Below are 18,673 nucleotides of genomic sequence, written 5' to 3' on the forward strand. Positions count from 1 at the left end.
TGGAGCAATGGCTCAGTGGTTAGGAATACTTGCTACTCTTGCAGAGGTCTTGGGTGCAGATCTCAGCATCCACATCAGGTGGCTCAACACAGCCTGTAACTCTAGAGTCACGTTTCAGAGATCAAAGTATTCACATCCCCCTTTTAATTACTGACATAGTGTATTGTACAAAATGATGGATGCCATTCTGCTGTTTCTATGGATGTATTGAATCATCAGTGCCTTATCTTGTTCCACATCTTTGTTGGCTGGCCCCCTTCCTCTTTCCAAATAGTGTTTTATTTTATGTTACAAGTAGTCAGACCCAGAGCCTTGGACATGCTACACAGTATATCTCTTCATAGGATTTCTTTTAAAAAAGTCACATTAATTTATGTGTGTGTGTGTTCTGGGGGGCAGGGGGTGGGGGCTATTGTATGACGTGGCATACACGTGGAGATCAAGAGACAACTTGCTGGAGTCGTTCTTTCTTTCTACCATGTGTGTTCTGGGGATGGAACTCTGGTCATCAGGCTTGGCAGCGAGCTCCCTTACTCATGGAGCCATCTTACCAGCGCCATGAAAAATTTCTTAGGATGTCATATCAGTGAGTTTGTACTTGTAAGTCTTAACAAAGAAAAAAAATATTTCACTTGAAAAAATGCACAGAAAAACTGGTTTTCTTGGATTCTGTGAATATCTGATTGCATTAAATAGGTGTTTTTATTTTTGAAACAGAAAACAGTCTGATTCATTTGGAAAAAGACAACAATATCCATAATGGAATTCTACCCTGCCCTCCCTCCCCCTCCCCCCTCGCCCCCCTCCCTCATAGCCAGCTAGAGGTACCAAATATAGCTAAAAGTTATGACTTTGATTTGGAAAAGAAATTTGTTTATCAGTCTGTGTGTCTATGTGTCTGTGTGTCTCTCTGCCTGTCTCTGGGGCAGATAGATGCTGCAGCCACACAGGGTGCTCTTGTTGCCGCGTTGGCCTGTCTAGCCTGGTCTGCAGTGGTAGCCGAAAGCTGCTTGTTTTCTGAGCCAGTGCGTTATAAGGTGCTAGCTCTCACTGGCAGGATGGAGGATGCTTCAGTCAGCAGAAGGAAAGGAAGGGAACTTGGGAGTTGGACGTAAAGATGTGCAGCATTTATTCTGTAACTGCCTTGGCTCTGCGGTACAATGCTAATACCGTTGCTGAGAAACACAGTGTTCAAGCTGTTCCGTTCTTTTTTATCAAAAAAAAAATTTTTTTTTTTGGTGACAAAACACACATAATATAAAATTTATCATCTTAACTGTTTTCAACTTATTATTTAGTGGTATTCAGTATATTCATATGGTAGGATGCTCACCCCATCCACTTCCCAAACTCATGCAAAACTGCCCTCCTCTTCATGGTATGACTGTTCTTCCTACAGGTAGAGTCACACAGCATTTGTCTTGTTTGTGACCTTATTTTGATTGACATAATGTCTTCCACATGCTGCATCATTTGTCAGAATTCTCTTCTTTCTAGGCAGAAAAATAATTTTATCTTATTTGTGTATCATTTCTTTTAAAATAAATTGTTTCCTATGAGCTATTACTAATGTGTGTGTGTGTGTGTGTGTGTGTGTGTGTGTGTGTGTATTTTAGACCAGGGCTCCCTCTGTAGTGTAGGCTAACCTGGAATTCTTGATCCTTCTGCCTCAGTCTCCCAAACAGCCATGTGCCACTATGCCTGGCTTTTATTTGTAGCACTCCTAAAATCCTAACACATTAGTTCTTGAGTTAAGATGCCCTTGGCCCAGAGAAGCTTCCAGGACCCTTGACATGGGCTGTAATTCTAACTGCTTTTGATGGCGGCAGCAGCAGCAAAATGAACTGCCATCACTAGCTCAGGCTGAGCTTCCTAAGTCCTTGGAGAATCCATGTTAGGGACAGTGTCAGAGTTCCTGAAACTAGTTGGGAATGGGACATCTTGGGGTCCTAGTGTTGATTCCAAACAGTGAGACTGGGATGATCACAGGTATGTGCCCAGGGGGCTAAAACTCTTCTGTTTCCATGCCCATCCTATTCTAGATTCCAAGTGCCAGGGCTCCACAGGAAAAGTTGAATAAGACATTCTGAAATCATGCAAATGTTGTCACCAGATTGAAATAGCTGAAGATGTCTACAACCCTGGGCTGCATCCACCAGGAAGGACTGTACAGCCTGTGGAGCCTATGAGTGCAGAGAACATGCTCCTGTTCATGACAGGGTGTTGTATAGCTCTGGATGGAACTCAATGTAGACTAGGCTAGCCTCTCAGAGATCTGCTTGCCTCTACCTCTCAAGTGTTAGGGATTAAGCACATGCTTCACCATGGTTGGTTGACAGCACACTCTTGACTCCCACAAAGATGTTCCTTGGGAACTTTAGAGCCAGGAAAGGTAGGTCCAGGGCAGGACTAATGTGACTCTGGTGTACTGCTGGGGCTTAAAACTTGCTGCACCTCATCTTTGAGGCATAGAAACACTACTACCACATAGTAACAGATGTGGGCACTTTGCTTTCCTCCTCTGGGTCTCCTTTTGTATGGGTGATTACAGATAGAATAACTTCACCAGCTAGTAAGTTTTCATGGGCAGAAATTAACATTATCTTGTGGGGTAGCTAACCGTCGAATGCTTAGCCATATGGTTGTTTTTTAATTAACATTTGAGGTAGCTGGGCTAAGATAATCAATGAGAGGGCAGAAGAGCAAGGCGATAAAGGCGTGGGTAGACAGGAAGTAACTCACATTTGGAAACTGCAGAGTTGGTGAGGTAAGATTGGCTGGTGGCTATTTCTATTTCCCTGATCTCTCTAAGGCTTTCACCCCTATATTTGGCTCCGTGTTTTTTATTTAGTAAGACCATTTGGAAATTTGTCTACATTTGGTGCCCAGTGTGGGGCAGAAATTCATTAAAAAGAAAAAAAACCCCACTTGCCCATGGCCTTGCAGGCCCCAGCTCCTCCGGAGCTGAACGCTGCATGAGGCTGGAGCTGCAAGCAGCTGGAGCTACACAAGGCTGGACTGCTGTGGGCTTACAGAGCCCCTGGCTCAGGCCTGGTTGCATGGCTCGGGCCGGGGCACATGGCTGGAATCTCTTTGGCTTTCCTCTGATCTTTATTTATTTACACAAATAAAATATCACCACAAACAGTTGTTTTTCATGTGTGTACATATTTGCAGGTGTGTGTATGCAGAGGCCGAGGTTGGCATCAGGTGTTTTCCTCCACTTCATCATGGGTGTTGAGTAAGGGTCTCTGTGCTTCCAGCGTGGACGGCTTTCTCAGGGCTGCACTGAGATCCTTGTAAGCCTGTGGTCAGCAGCTGGCTTCTGGGGAGGGAGCGTGTGCACTGGGAGTGTGGATTCACTTTGGCGGGGGTGGTAATAGTGGGCAGTGTGTGAATCAGTGGGCTGGGAATAGTGGATGGTGTTTATCAGAAAGGAAAGGGTGAGGACAGCAAGATTAGTAAAAGGGAAATGGAGTAGTTGGTACATTTGGGAGAAAACCAGCAGGTTCATGAAGTTTGGGGTAGACAAAAGAGGGAGAAGCCACCGCAGAACCTGCAGGTGATTTTGTTTGCCCATTGTGAGCACGCACATGGGAGGTGACTCTAGAACACAATGAAACTAAGTTTGTTTAAGTGCTTTTCTTGGTAACACTGGCAACTAGGTCTCTTTCCTAAGCTAAAGAAATTAAAATAAAGCTTGCAAATGAACTAAATAGGAATGCTGGGTAGTTGTATACATAGTCTGGGTGGCTTCATTTTAAAGAAATGTCTAGAAGTTTATGCCCCAAACAAATGAAGAACTTGAGCAACCTGCATATGAAAGGGTTTAACATACTCTACTGTCTCCCCGTTGAGCCCCCATAGGCGGCACAGCTGCCCACCTCTTTGTTCCCACCTGCTCCACTCAAACACACACTTGCTGTCAAGAAAACACAAGCTCGCTATTCTAAGGTTGTAATGGACTGCAGACAGTTTGCCATGACTACAAATAATGATGTTGTGAGGACCAGTGGGCAGTTCTTTCCCAAGCAATACCCTCTTTCAACAGGAGAAGCAATGAGATTTATTTACCAGGGAGCCTATGCGTATCCATTATCGGTGCTGGCCTGTTCCTGTGCGTGCTCATTTTAAGGTCATAATTCGAGAAGGAAAGAGACACATTTTTGGTGTGCTTAACCCAAGGTCATGGAGCACATGTTTCGAAGGTTGAAATGATAGGCAGAAATGCCTCTGGGCATGCTCTGATTTAACTGAAAATAAAGAAGAGGGCACTTTGAAGGTACATTAACCTAGGCGTTTGCCCGTCATTGTGCCTAGTGTAGTGGCTAACACTGACTGGCTGTGGCATTTGGATCTTAGACAGGTGGTTCCCAAACAGCTCCATACGTCAGGAGAACCTGTCACTGATGTCCAGTAGGAGTTTAGAGCACCCAAAGGGCACGTCTCTCTAAACAGGAGTGCAAACCAGGGGTCGCCTGCAGCAGAGGCCCTGCATCTGTAATGTGTCCCAGCTCATCCCCATACAAGTGTTCTGGTTTTGTCCCCTTGGCTTCTTCGAAGCTTCAGGAGGTAGTATCTGAGAAATGCCCTCTGCATATCAGTGGTGTGGACAGTCCATAAGCTAGAGAGCTGGAAGGCCCTGGGAGGTCACATCCTGCAGGGTCTCCTGTTCCCTCCCTCCGTCTCAGTGGCAGTACCTCCTTTCCAGGAGGACCTGTTGCTGTGGATATCACTCTGTATAAATAAAATGCTGATTGGCTAGTAGCCAGGCAGGAAGTATAGGGAGGACAAGCAGAGAAGAGAATTCTGGGAATAGGAAGGCTGAGTCAGGAGACGCTGCCAGCTGCTGCCATGAGTACCAACATGTAAGATACTGGTAAGCCACAAGCCATGTGGCAGGTATAGATTTATAGAAATGGGTTAATTTAAGATGTAAGAACTAGATAGCTAGAAGCCTGAGCCATTAGGCCAAACAGTTTAAATAATATAAGAGTCTGTGTGTTTATTTTATAAGTGGGCTGTGGGACTGCCGGGGCTTGGCGGGAGCTGGAGAAAACTCCAGCTACAACCCGTGGCCTGAACAAACTCTCCTGAGGCTCCCCTTTGGCCGGCCCCCACCCCTTTGTGCTCTGTGGCAGGCTGGGGTAGGTAGACACTGTCCGGAAAGCTCCAGGCGACTGCAGGAAGAACTGAAGAGTACAAAAGTGTGGAGCTGCTGGGAGGGCTCAGAGGTCAAGGTTCCTGCTGCACAAGCCTGGCGATCAGATATTTTTAAAATTTATTTTTATTTTTTAGTTACACTCATGATATTCATTAATTACACTCATGATATTAATTACATTTGTGGTATTCATTGATTACATTCACAGTATTTATTCATTAATTACATTAATTGTATTGATTTATTACATTCATGATATTATGTCCTGATACTACTGTCCATTTGTGGGGTTTTTCCATCACACAAAACAGAGATTCTGTACTTAGGAAATCATTGCTCTAAATCCCTTTCTTCTCTGTCTTGAGATAATGTCTAATCTTCCTGTCTCTATGAATTTGTATATTCTATATATTTCATGTAATACAGTCTATAGTATTTGTCCTTTTTTTGAATGTAAAAACATTTTATGTACAACTGCAGGAGAAATAATACTCAGATAGCCTGAACATAAAAACAGGTTATAATTTAAAAGTCCAGGGTTATTTTAAACAGTAAAATATTTTCTCTGTAGAAAATAGTATAAATGATAACATTTCCCAATAAGCCCATTTAAGCCAAATAATAGCTGAATTATACATATAAATATTGATTAGATTCTGGGATATAGAAGAGACCTATCTTCACCTGTTCAGAGAGCTATGTCTTAAGTTGTGTAAGTGAGATTCCTATTCATCTTCCCCTTCGCTGTTTGATTTATGGCAGACATTTTTCTATAGGCTAATCCATAATCTAAAAAGATTTTAGCCTCCCCTCCTGAAAGTACAGTCAGCATTTTCTTTCATCAGCTTGATATGGTACAAATTCTTATCCTAATAGTGAAATGTTTCACTAAAGCTTGCCCAGTGATTGGGTAAAACCAAAAATTATTATAAGCTACAGTCATCCTAGGGTCCCCCCTGCTAGGTAGCCTCTCTGGATCTGTGGGTTGCCATCTGATTGTCCTTTGCTTTATATCTAGTATCCACTTATGAGTAAGTACATACCATGTTTGTCCCCAGAATCTATGGAAGGTGGAAAGTGAAAACTCCACAAAGTTGTCCTCTGACCTCCACATATGTGCTGTGGCATACTGTCTCTGTCTCTGTCTGTCTCTGTGCTTATTGTTTTACACACACACACACACACACACACACACACACACACACACACACACACACACACGCACACACATACGTAAGTACGAACGCACACACGAAAGCACACACACACACACACACACACAGAGCGCGTGTCAAAAACACTTAAAAAGGGCACATGTAATAATCATGCCAAATAGAAATTCCCTTCTTGGATGGTCCTATCAACAATACAGTGGCCTCTCCTGACACATCCATACAAAGTCCGTGTCCTCTCTTCCTCTCCCAGATGCCTTACTTCAGGAGTGCTGCTGTGGTGGTCACCTGACCTGGGGCCGCCTCTATGAGACACAGGGAAGGTAGGGCTCCCAGAGCCAAGGCATTTGTAGTAATGCCCTGTGCATCCTTCCAGCTGCTTGCCTTGGTGTCTGTTCCAAAACCAGAGGAAAAGCTAACATGTGAGCAGTGAGTCTGTTTCACGAGCCTCGTCCAGTCAGGCTCGTTGGTCTGACCTGCTCGCTGCTCAATCCCTCACTGTTTCTTCCTACTCTTCTTCTTTAACATCTCCCCCTTCTGTGCTCCATTATTCTCTTCTCCACTCTTGTTGATTAACTGGAACACTCAAATATTCTGAGGGTTATTAGGTACAAAGCTGTATGCAAAGAGGCCATGCAGATAAAAATCATTAACAACTCTGACCTGATTCACTCTGTATTTCCAGGCTGTTGTGTGTTGAATTATATTGGGCTTAATCCATGGTACCTCAAAATGCAGCTTTATTTGGGGAGAAGGCCTTTACAGTCAAGTTAAGCTGAGGCCATGGGGCTGTGCCCTTATACAGCATGATGAGTGTCCTCACAGGAGAGGAATGTAGCACAGAGACATGGAGAGAATGTCACTGAACTTGAGGACAGCCACCCAAAAGTCAAGGAGCAGCCTTTCTTCACAGCCCTCAGAGGGAAGCAATCCTTGACAAGGGCCTCCAGGACCCTAATGGTGTATTTCTGAGTTTTTGAGTCAGCCCGTCAACACCCCACATAGTTGCTAAAAAGACCCTGTCCACCTGTGGTGATTTGAAAGAAAATGGCCCCCAAAAGAACTGGCACTATTAAGGGGCGTGGCTTTGTTGGAGCGGGTATGGATGGCTTTGTTGGAGGAAGTGTGTCCCTGTGGAAGTGGGCTTTGAGGTCTCATTTATGCTCAAGCCACACCCAGTGTCTCACTTCACTTCCTGTTGCCTGCAACATGTAGAACTCTCAGCTCCTTCTCCAGCACCAGGTCTGCTTGCACACTGGCCATGACTGCCATGATAAGCCTCTGAGACCCACCTGACTCTGCCTCCTGAGTTCTGGGATTAAAGTCATGCGCCGCCGCCGCCGCCGCCGCCCCCGCCACCCCGCCCCCCCAATTCCTATCCCTTTGAGAAACAATGCAGCATATTCTGATTCACAGTCCTCAAGGCGATGTTCTGACAGCTCTTCATATGGACATCTTACTCTGGAGAAGGGCTACACCCAGATCAGAAGCACACGTTGGAGTTTCTAGAAGTGTATCTCCCCTGTGGTAGGTGAACAACTGCCTGTTCAGGTATGAGGTAAGCGCTGTTTCCATGCAGACTGTGGAGTCTGGAGGTTCATCTTTGGGTAAATGGAGACCGATCCCATGCTCTGACTCAAAGCAGATCACTTTGGCTGTAGACAACCCTTGATGGGTGTTTGGTAGACACTAGTTTTCTTAGCAGTATGGGTGGCATCCTACCACCAGAGGTCAGGACAGTGTGGTCCTGGCATGGCCTGCAGCGATCTTGCTGGAATGTCCTGGTAGAGGGTGGGGGGTGGGTGGGCAGATTCAAGCCATTATTGTGTGCTGCTTTCACATTTCTAGAAAGATCTCCTCTTAACCATTATGCTGGAATAAGTTACAAGGCTGGCTTGACATTTTCTGGTTGCAGGAAGGCTTGCTTGTAGGTTTGTCTGCGGTTGGCATTTGAAAACACGGTTTTGAAGCATTTAGCTGGTAAGGCTGTGGGATGCTATCATTTTCTTGTATACCATTTCTTTCTAAGATTACAGTATTTTGTTGCTTTTAAAAAATTTATTTTATATGGATGAATGTTTTACTTGCATGTATGTAGGTGCACCATGTGCATGCCTGGTGCCTTCAAAAGTCAGAAGAGGGCTTTTTGGATCCCCTGCAACTGAAGTTGTGGATGGTTGTGATCTTCCATGTAGGCACTGGGAATTGAACCTGGGTCCTCTGCAAGAGCAGCAGGTACTCTTAAATGCTGAGCCACCTCTCCAGCCCAGAAACATGGTATTTTATCAGTCACCAGGTGGAAGGGGCCTCTGTGACCAATAAAAAAAAACCCTGGGATCCAAGGGCCTAGCCAACTTCTTGAGCTAAAACATGACCCACATTATCACATCTGCCAATACTGGAGAAAGAAGCATGCTGGGTCCTTCCTAGGAGAGGTCGCCTCTAGGAGGCCTGAGCAGGGATCTCCTTTCCACCTGGGTCTACCTGGGTCTTCTCAGATGATTTTCATGTCTCCTTTCATTGTAATGAACCTTAACCTATACACTGTCCCTTGAATTATTCCAATCAATCAACCAATCAATAAATAAAATCACTGAACAAGTTGGTGGTCTGGGAGGCTCCTTAGACAATCATGGTGAATCAGGCATTGTTTGCGTCGTTTGGTTTGGACCTGCTAGCCACGTGATCTCTCCATCTCCAGACCCTGTTCTTAGTCCAGCTGCTTCACCTCAGCCCTGCCCTCCCCTCTCCTTCACCAGGCGCTGCCCTCCCCCAGCCCAGTCCACCACATTTTTCAGTATTACTGGTTTTAATTTCCTTTACCATCCCCTTTACAAAAACTTCTTCCCTGATTTAATTACTATTTCTTTTAATTCGCTTTCCTCCTCTCGATTGTCGTTAAACTCCTAAAGCTGTCTTCTTAAAGAACGCCGCGGCCAGCCTTTTGCTTGGAGATTAATTGTGGTCATTTTGCCTTCGAACACAGGTGCTTTCTATATCTTACCAATTATCTTTGGAAGGAAAGAGAGTGACCATCCTTCTTCCCAGACCTTCTCTGAGGATAAACACTGTTGGGAGAGAGGGAGCCAACCGAGCCTTTAAGTATTTCTTACGCCTTCCACTGACTGTAATGTCAGCATCTAGGCAGAGCTGGGAAACCACAGGCCTCTCAGGGCCGCTCAGGCCGGGCTCTAGGAGCACAGCCTTGAGAGGTGAGGCTCTGTGCCAGGTTAGTTTGGATGGCGAGGAGAACAGGGCTGGCCCAGCCTCATGGCCTGCCCACCCAAGGTCCCCAGGAGCCCAGACTGTGGCTCAAAGGAACAAGACACGGGGCTGGAAGTTCCCTTCTCTGGAATGGTCCTCTTAAGAAATTGGATTGTGTGTAACATGAACAAATATCTGCTCACCCCAGATAGGGCACCAAAGAGACAATTCCACCTAAATCCAGCCTGGTGAGCCGATGGATTGATTTATTGGAGTTCTGTGTCAGAGTACGAGTTACTCTTGAAGCCCACGCCAGCATGGACAATGGTCCCCAAAAGTTGCCTTACTTAGAGTGTCCTCTCCAGTCAACCTTCCACCTCCCATGCAACTAGATGGGGGTTGGAGGAAGGGGGGCCTTGAATCTGAGAGTCTGTGGACCCCTCCTGTTCTCTGAGGGTCCCATGAGTTTAACCGTAGCTGCTCTGAGTTCTAGAAGGCTACAGCAGTGTCGCACAAAGGACAGTATTTTACAACAGGTCCCAGCCCCTTCCTCTCGTTCTTCATCCTGCAGTCACCCTTCCCCCCACACCTTAGGAATTCCCAGCTCTAGACTCTGCATTTCATCTGGTTATATTACCCTGTCTCTCTCTTTTTTTTTTTTTTTTTTTTTTTTTTTCCACAGCCACTTGGAAATGGGTGACAGAATTCCAGGCTGGGTCCCTTTCAGATGTAATTGCCGTGTCCCAGCCTCTGAGTAGGTACCTCATCCTGTGAGGCAGAAAACACAGGTTCTGAGCCTTGTGCAGGGCCTCAGAGAGCCGTGCCTCAGTTCCTGTTTGTGGATAATTGGCATAACTGCAAATAAAGGGACCACTGTGCTGACTTTTACGTGACAGTCACACCACCCGCCCTGTGTTTAGCACAATTCCCGCCACATAATAAGCCTTCAGTGATGATATCAATAGCAAGCATTTGGTCTTATTTCAATTTGAACCACAGACTCATGGGACCGAAACTGAAGTCCCTTAGAGCACCCTTCCCTCTCCAGCTCACCTCTTTAGGAAACCCTCTCTTCAACCTTGGATTGGATTCCCCCTGTGGCAGGAGCTCCTGCTCTGGAGAACCTTTGTCTCTTTGGGTCACTCTGTAGATTGTGGTTGTGTGGGTGGCAGTTCAGTTTGCATGAGTGTTGGGTCATACTGCTTTCTAGGGGCAGGAGGCAGGTGGCAGGAAACCCTTCCCCATGCAGCCACAGTCACATAGGGAACGATGTAGCCATTTGGAGATCAGTGGGCAGGAAGCATGGCGATGTGCCGGTCAGAGCTCAGAACCCCAGCGTCTCCAGGCCCCAGGTTGTGGAGTCTGGTAGAGTTGACAGTGTACAGACACTGGAGAAGCCAGGCTAATCCAGGCACATTTTACAGACAGCCTCAAAGACACCAGAGGGCCTCTGGAAACTCCCTTTTCTTGGGCTCTTGAGGATCATAAACCACACCATCCAGCCCTGCTTATTCATGCTCATTAATGCCAGAATAAAGCGACTTGAGTTCCCGAGGGCTCGGTCCCTGTCACTCAGGGGCCATAGACTGCATTTATGAGGAGGCCTGGGGTGGTTAATAAAGTGTCCGATTTGTCTAATAAAACCCTCCCAGGCCCGGCTAGTACGGGTAGCTTCCTGTCACATGCTCAGGCCCTGCTGGGCAGGGGCAGAGTGCATTTGAGATCCCTACTGGGACTGTTTCATCTTGGATGAAAGGAAATTATGTTTGAGGTTGAAAGCAGATTTTCTAATGTAAATGTACCTGGGTACCTGGCCGTGGAGGGTTAGAGCCCTGCTGCTGCAGTTATCAAGAGTCTTGGACAGTGCACTCGTGGTGGCCAGCCAGACCGGGGCGTGTGCGATAATGAACTCTCTTCACCCTGCCCGTGTGTTTATACACTGCTGACTTCCTTACTTCCCTACATCGCTTGGCGGTGAATAGATTTTATTTTATGGTAATGCCAGATTTCATTTTTAAAAATGAGTATTTTATAATGTTTTTATGCACACATGTGTTTTGTCTGCATGTGTACCGCAGGCATGTTTGGAGTCCATGGAGGCCAGAGGAGGGTAAGGGTATTAGATCCCTTGGAACTGGAGCTACAGACAGTTGTGAGCTGCCATGTGGGTGCTGGGAATTGAACTCAGGCCCTCTGGAAGAGCAGCCAGTGCTTGTAACCACTGAGTCAGCTCTCCAGCCTCTCTTGTTTGTTTTATTTATTTACTTACTTATTTTTGAGATAAGGTCTTGTTGTATATCCTGGTTAGTCTTGAACCCACAATCCTCCTGCCTCAGCCTCCCAAGTGCTGGGAATCACAGGCCTTCACCAACACTTGTGTCTAGGAGGAACCAGGAAGATTGGACCTTAGGACGTAATCTGGCCAGTTCTTTCCTGACACTATGCAGCCATACAGGGCTGGACCCAGCCTGGGATTTTAAGCTTATCATGCGAGGCTCTTTCTGCCATGAGAAAGGGCCCTAAACATACCTGTGTGTGCTGGCTTTGATGTAGAGAACACACAGGAGAGGGGCAGCATGCTCACATAGGCGCACTGGTGACATGGGACTCACCTGGCCCAGCTGGCTGCCGCGCCTTCCGCCTTCCCTCCTGTTACCCCGTCACTCCTCTTGCAGCCACAGTGCCCGTGGCTTGATAAAAAGCAGACAGACCTTGGACTTGAACATGGGCTTTAGCCAGCTGTATCTTCACCTCTGCAGCTCCCAGTATCCCAGTTTGTAAGGGGCTTCCTCCGCCCACCTGTCATGACCTGCAGCACCGTGTGGTGGATGCGGTGTGTGTGTGGATGCAGTGTGTGTGTGGATGCAGACAGTGTGTGTGTGGATGCAGTGTGTGTGTGTGTGTGGATGCAGACAGTGTGTGTGTGGATGCAGTGTGTGTGGTGGATGCAGTGTGTGTGTGGTAGATGCAGACAGTGTGTGTGGATGCAGACAGTGTGTGTGGTGGATGCAGACAGTGTGTGTGTGGTGGATGCAGACAGTGTGTGTGGATGCAGTGTGTGTGTGGATGCAGTGTGTGTGTGGATGCAGTGTGTGTGTGGATGCAGACAGTGTGTGTGTGGTGGATGCAGTGTGTGTGTGGTGGATGCAGACAGTGTGTGTGTGGTGGATGCAGACAGTGTGTGTGTGGTGGATGCAGACAGTGTGTGGTGGATGCAATGTGTGTGGTGGATGCAGACAGTGTGTGTGTGGTGGATGCAGACAGTGTGTGTGTGGTGGATGCAGTGTGTGTGTGTGTGGTGGATGCAGACAGTGTGTGTGGATGCAGTGTGTGTGTGGATGCAGTGTGTGTGTGTGTGGTGGATGCAGACAGTGTGTGTGGATGCAGTGTGTGTGTGGATGCAGTGTGTGTGTGGTGGATGCAGGCAGTGTGTGTGTGGTGGATGCAGACAGTGTGTGTGTGGATGCAGACAGTGTGTGTGTGGTGGATGCAGACAGTGTGTGTGTGGATGCAGTGTGTGTGTGGTGGATACAGACAGTGTGTGTGTGGATGCAGACAGTGTGTGTGGTGGATGCAGACAGTGTGTGTGTGGTGGATGCAGACAGTGTGTGTGGTGGATGCAGTGTGTATGGTAGATGCAGACAGTGTGTGTGTGGTGGATGCAGACAGTGTGTGGTGGATGCAATGTGTGTGGTGGATGCAGACAGTGTGTGTGTGGTGGATGCAGACAGTGTGTGTGTGGTGGATGCAGTGTGTATGGTAGATGCAGACAGTGTGTGTGTGGTGGATGCAGACAGTGTGTGTGTGGATGCAGTGTGTGTGTGGTGGATACAGACAGTGTGTGTGTGGATGCAGACAGTGTGTGTGGTGGATGCAGACAGTGTGTGTGTGGTGGATGCAGACAGTGTGTGTGTGGATGCAGACAGTGTGTGTGTGGTGGATGCAGACAGTGTGTGTGTGGATGCAGACAGTGTGTGTGGTGGATGCAGACAGTGTGTGTGTGGTGGATGCAGACAGTGTGTGTGGTAGATGCAGACAGTGTGTGTGTGGTGGATGCAGGCAGTGTGTGTGTGGTGGATGCAGGCAGTGTGTGTGTGGTGGATGCAGACAGTGTGTGTGGTGGATGCAGACAGTGTGTGTGTGGTGGATGCAGGCAGTGTGTGTGTGGTGGATGCAGACAGTGTGTGTGGTGGATGCAGACAGTGTATGTGGTGGATGCAGACAGTGTTGACACAAAGCCCATCCTGGCATCAAGGTTCTCTCCTCTCTGTGCTGAGCCTGAGTTCTGAGTTCCTGGAGCTGTGCATGAATGCATGCATGTTTGTATATGTGTGCACAAATGTGTATGTATGTGTGCATGTGTATCCCATGTGCCCTTAGCACATGGAGGAGCAGACTCAGCCCTTTGCTTTGGCTTCTCCTTATGCTTAAGGCTTCTGCAGGTGTGGAACAGGCTGTATTGAGGACTTGGGGAGTGGAGAGGGCTATGAACTGGTCTTGAACATTTCTTCTTAACAAAGAACTAGTCAAAAGGACTCCCTCAGTGTCACAGACTAGCTTAGTTCATCAAGTCTGTGACACAAACTGTCTGCTGCTGTGGAGACCTATTAGAAACCTATCAACAATGCCTCAAACCAGTTTCATTTAGGAGGGAGTGCCTAGCAGAAACGATTCACAAGGGGTGGGCCTTTGAGGCTTACACTTGATTCTGGTATTTTCTACCCAAGTTCCCTACTTCCTGGCCTCTAAGAAACAAGAAGTCTTCATACACTGGGCAGCGGTGGTGCATGCCTTTAATCCCAGCACTCAGGAGGCAGAGGCAAGCAGATATCTGTGAGTTCGAGGCCAGCCTGGTTTACAGAGTGAGTTCCAGAACAGGCTCCAAAAGTACACAGAAAAACCCTGACTTGAAAACCCAAAAATAAACAAACAAACAAACAAACAAACAAATAAATAAAATAAGTCTTCACACACACACTGCCACCCACTATGGAGCCACTCCAGCATGCCTTACCTGCCATGATGGACTGCAATCCCTTTGAAACTGTAAATGAAAAAAAAAACCTTTCCTCTGCTAAGCTCCTCTGTTAGGCATTTTGTTACAGCAATGATAAAGTAACTGATATAAAAGGAGGGAAGCTCTCATGACCTAGTCACCCTTTGAGGGCCCCACCTCTTACACTATCACGTTGACAACATCTGAAATTTGGAGGGGACACATTCGAACCATAGCAATATAGAGCTAGTATGGCAGTGTTACAGTCTCTCTGATTCCTAATGCTCGATTGTTTCCTGTTTATGTTATAGTTAGCACTATATAACCTTACCTCATGATTGCAAAATGGCTGCTGAAGCAGCAGTCATTATATCCATATTTCAAGCATCAGAAGAAAGAAGACCAATAAGCGTCCTGGCAACTGAGTCAGTTCTCTTTAAGGAGGATTTCCTGAAGCTCTAGATAGCCCCCACCTGCTCCTATTCCAAATATTGCCCAGAAGCAAGTCACACAGTTCCTTTTCTCTGAAAGGGAGGCTAGAATAGCTAGTTATTCCACTGGGCACATTTTTACTCCCAGCACAATCAGGCTATGCGGATAGGCGAGCAGCAGTGTCTGCTACTGCCCCCAACTCAGCTCTGGACCCGCCTTTGTGTGAGGGAGACTCGTTCATCTGTTAAAACCAAGAAGCCATCAGGTTTTCGAAGGGAGGAAGCTGGAGTAGAAGATGCTGCCTCTCACCTGTTGTCATGACCAATATCCGAAGGTGGAAGAGGCCACAGTCACCTTTTGTGACTGTCCTTAGAAGGCAGAGGTTGCGGCTGTCTGTCTTTCTCGTTATTGCCCGAATGGACTGTGGTGAGAAACGAAGGCCAGCAGTGAGGAAGCGTGCTGTCACTGTGAAACACAGCGATTGCTTGTCACTGTGATGAGTGACATCCTGTTACCTCAGGTTCTGTGCTCAGTTAAAGGGATGTGGAGAGAGAGGGGGAGGGGAGAAGAGAATAAGGGGTGGAGGAGAGAGAGAGAGAGAGAGAGAGAGAGAGAGAGAGAGAGAGAGAAAGAGTGTGTGTGTTATGATGCTTATCTGATGACTAAATAGTACATGGATGTCTCCATTTTCTGTCCCTTCTTGGTTTGGGGACCAACCTAGGGATTTCAAGGTCTAATGCCTTCATGTCACGGAAGCTAATCTCCACACAGGGACATGTGCCCAAGATCACCTGTTTGTAAGTCACACAGCTGGGGTCCCCTTGTGTATGTGACTCAGAGACAACCTGTGCCAAGCACACACAAAAGCAGCAGGATTTGCTCCCTGCAGTTGATGGAAACTCAGGGTGTGCCTGCCCCAGACAAGGCCACACAAAGGCCAAGGCTAGCCAGGCCACCTGCTGTGTGATGTGGGGACACAGTCGGTGCAGCGCTCACTTTGAGTCTCTCTTAGCAGCTGAGTCTCAGGGCTCCCTCGTCTCTTCAGCAGTGGCTCCATGAGACAAATGGCTTGAGCCGATCTCTCTGCAGCACAGGGTGGTGACTGCAGGGGTAGTCACAGGCTGGGTACTGGGGCTGTCTGGGAGGCCGCCGCCCTTCTTGCTGGCCTAGACTGTATTGCTCCTTGGGCATCTCCCCTCTGCCTTCTCATTCTCTCCCTTCGCCTGGGCTGTGACCATGATCCACGATGACGCCCAGGCTCTGAAGGACATTCAGTGGCATTGACATTCAAGTTGATGTTTTCTCATCTTCTTGCTCCCCATTCCCTCATCTCCCCAACCCCCATGCCTCCTCAACAGCTGGAAACCATTCTCCTTCCTGTCCAGAAGTCTGTCTCATCCTCAGTACACCCTGTGAGGGGTGCTCAGGAGTTTATAGCTCCACAGCATGGGTGGGAGCACTGAGACCCGTGGGCTCAACGTTTTTCTCAATGTCAAGTTGAGGAGAGGCAGAGCTGGTCCTTGGACTAAGGCTACTAGAGCTGAGCCTGCCTGCCAGCCAGGGCCCTTTTCTCTATAGCCGATATCCTAGTAAGCCGTTTCCCGTGGCCGCCCTGGCAGGGGTCATGATCTCTTTTGTGGGTGAGGTTGAGCCTCTTTTTTGTGCCATGAGGATTTTCCTGTGAGTCTGAGGTACATGTTACTGTTGACCAGAGATGACAGGTGTTGAGGCATCTGCTCAGTATGGCATAGGCAGCAGCCCCCTTCTCTCCCGTTCTGTGTCCTCTGGAGGCAGCTGGCTCTACTGTCCCCTGGTCAGTCTTGAAGTAAAGGAAATGGCCAGTGAGGGTTCATGGAGGGTTTATTTCCACGCACAGCGTTGTGGCTTAGCTTTCTGGCTTGTTGGGAGTACTAAGAAAAGGCATCGGTTCTCACTGCTCACCACGAGAAGGTGCCTGAGTGATGGCAGGGCTGTTCTGAGACCCTTGTAGGGGCTGGGCAAGGCTGCCCGCCCTGCTCCGAAAGCATCTGCGGGAGAGAAGTGACTAGATACAAGACTGGTTCTCGGAGGGCTGTGTGGCCTTGCCCTCTCATTCTCTGTGCCCTTACTTTCTGCCCTGTGCCGGGAGGAGCTTGGGCTATAATTGGAGGTAGTCTGGCCCACAGCAGCCGAGGGGCCTCTGGCCACGGTGGGGAAGTTACCCTCCTGGACCACTGATTGACGCTTGCTGTGCAGGAGAGAGAGGAGTCTGCCCCTCAGAGCCTGTGCATGCTAAGCTGGTCTGGTTTTTCAGAGCCTCGCTGGCTGGTCTGAAGCTGGGGGTTCAGAGGCCGGGACAGACTGTGTGAGGGGGAAGCCGGGACCCCTGTGTCCTTACTGTGTCCTGAAGTCACCCTCAGGAGAGGGTTGCTGCCAGGGTGGTTCTCAGGTTCTCTTCCCATCTGCCCCGGCAGACTGACCGTGTCCTCAAGCCACAGAGTTCAGCATGTCCTCCTGCAGTACCTGGTAAGGGGGCAGTAAAACCCAAGCTTCCTGGAGGGCAGGTGATCCTCATGGACTAGCCAGGGCTGACTCAGAGCTGAGCCTGCCTGCCAGCCCAAGGCCAGCTGCTCCAGGGCCCCAGCACAGAAATGAGGCAGCTGGGGTGACATCAGAAGGCAGGAAGAAGGTGGGAAGGAGGGCCCATTCCTGGCCCGGGCAGTGAGTGAAACCCTGGCTTGGGGAGATTGCAGCCTCAGCCTGGCATCATGAGGTCTGAAGGGGCAGCTGACTCTGCAGGGAAAGCTGAGACAAGTCAGTGTGTGGCTGGCCATGAGCCCTGAGACAGGGATTGCTGACAGTCTGACACAGAGCGGGCCAGGCAGGGGGGAGAGGGGAAGGCGCTGGTTTTGACTCCCACTCGCTTCTGATCCTACCCTCGTCTGACCGCGTGACCTCCGTCAGCCTCCTGACCTTGTCAGCCTCCTGTTCTCTGGGGTCTGGGCTTCCCTGTCTGAGCTCAAGGTGACAGTGTTCAGAGAACACTCTCCGTGACGTCACATCTCAGCCCTTCGGTTTTGAGGGCAACTTTACTATGTGGGGGAAGTGTGGGTCGTGGGACTTTCTCCCAGGCTCCATGTTCCCCCTTCTCCCACGTGCTTGGCTGCGCGGGCATCTTCCCCTTCCAGTTTCTAGAAGAAAAGGATACCTTTGTCCTTGACTTTCTGAGATGATGTACTTCCTGGGGTCTCTGGAAAGAGGTTTGGACTGGCCCAAAGAGCTCCTGTTTTCACATTTGGCTCTGCCCATCCTGAGCAATTCTTCCTCTCTCTTCAGGCCTCAGTTTCCCTCAGAAGTGTGAAGTGCTTGGGCACGGTCCTTGACTTCCCTCTGGGAGTTAAACTCTGTTTCCCCTTCCAGTTCTTTAGGAACAGCCGAGAAGAAAACAACTTGGAGACGGACAAGGAGGACACAACTCGACCCCCTGTGTGGGAAACTGTAAGGACACTCGGCCCCAACCCTGTAAACTCTAGCAGTGGGGTCCTTCACACTCACCTCTTCCATGGAGGAATCGGCTAGTGGCTTGGGGAGAAGGGAGGGAAGGACTTCCAGGCAGCGCGTCTCCCTGGGTGAAAGTCAGGCAGGAGCGTGTCCTGGCGCTGGGCCTAGCTGGGATTACCTTCTCAGTAGAGCCTTGATTTATTTCCTTCAGGCCTCGGGATTGTC

Source organism: Peromyscus eremicus, chromosome 2 (genome assembly GCF_949786415.1).
Source record: "Peromyscus eremicus chromosome 2, PerEre_H2_v1, whole genome shotgun sequence".
Taxonomy (NCBI): domain Eukaryota; kingdom Metazoa; phylum Chordata; class Mammalia; order Rodentia; family Cricetidae; genus Peromyscus; species Peromyscus eremicus.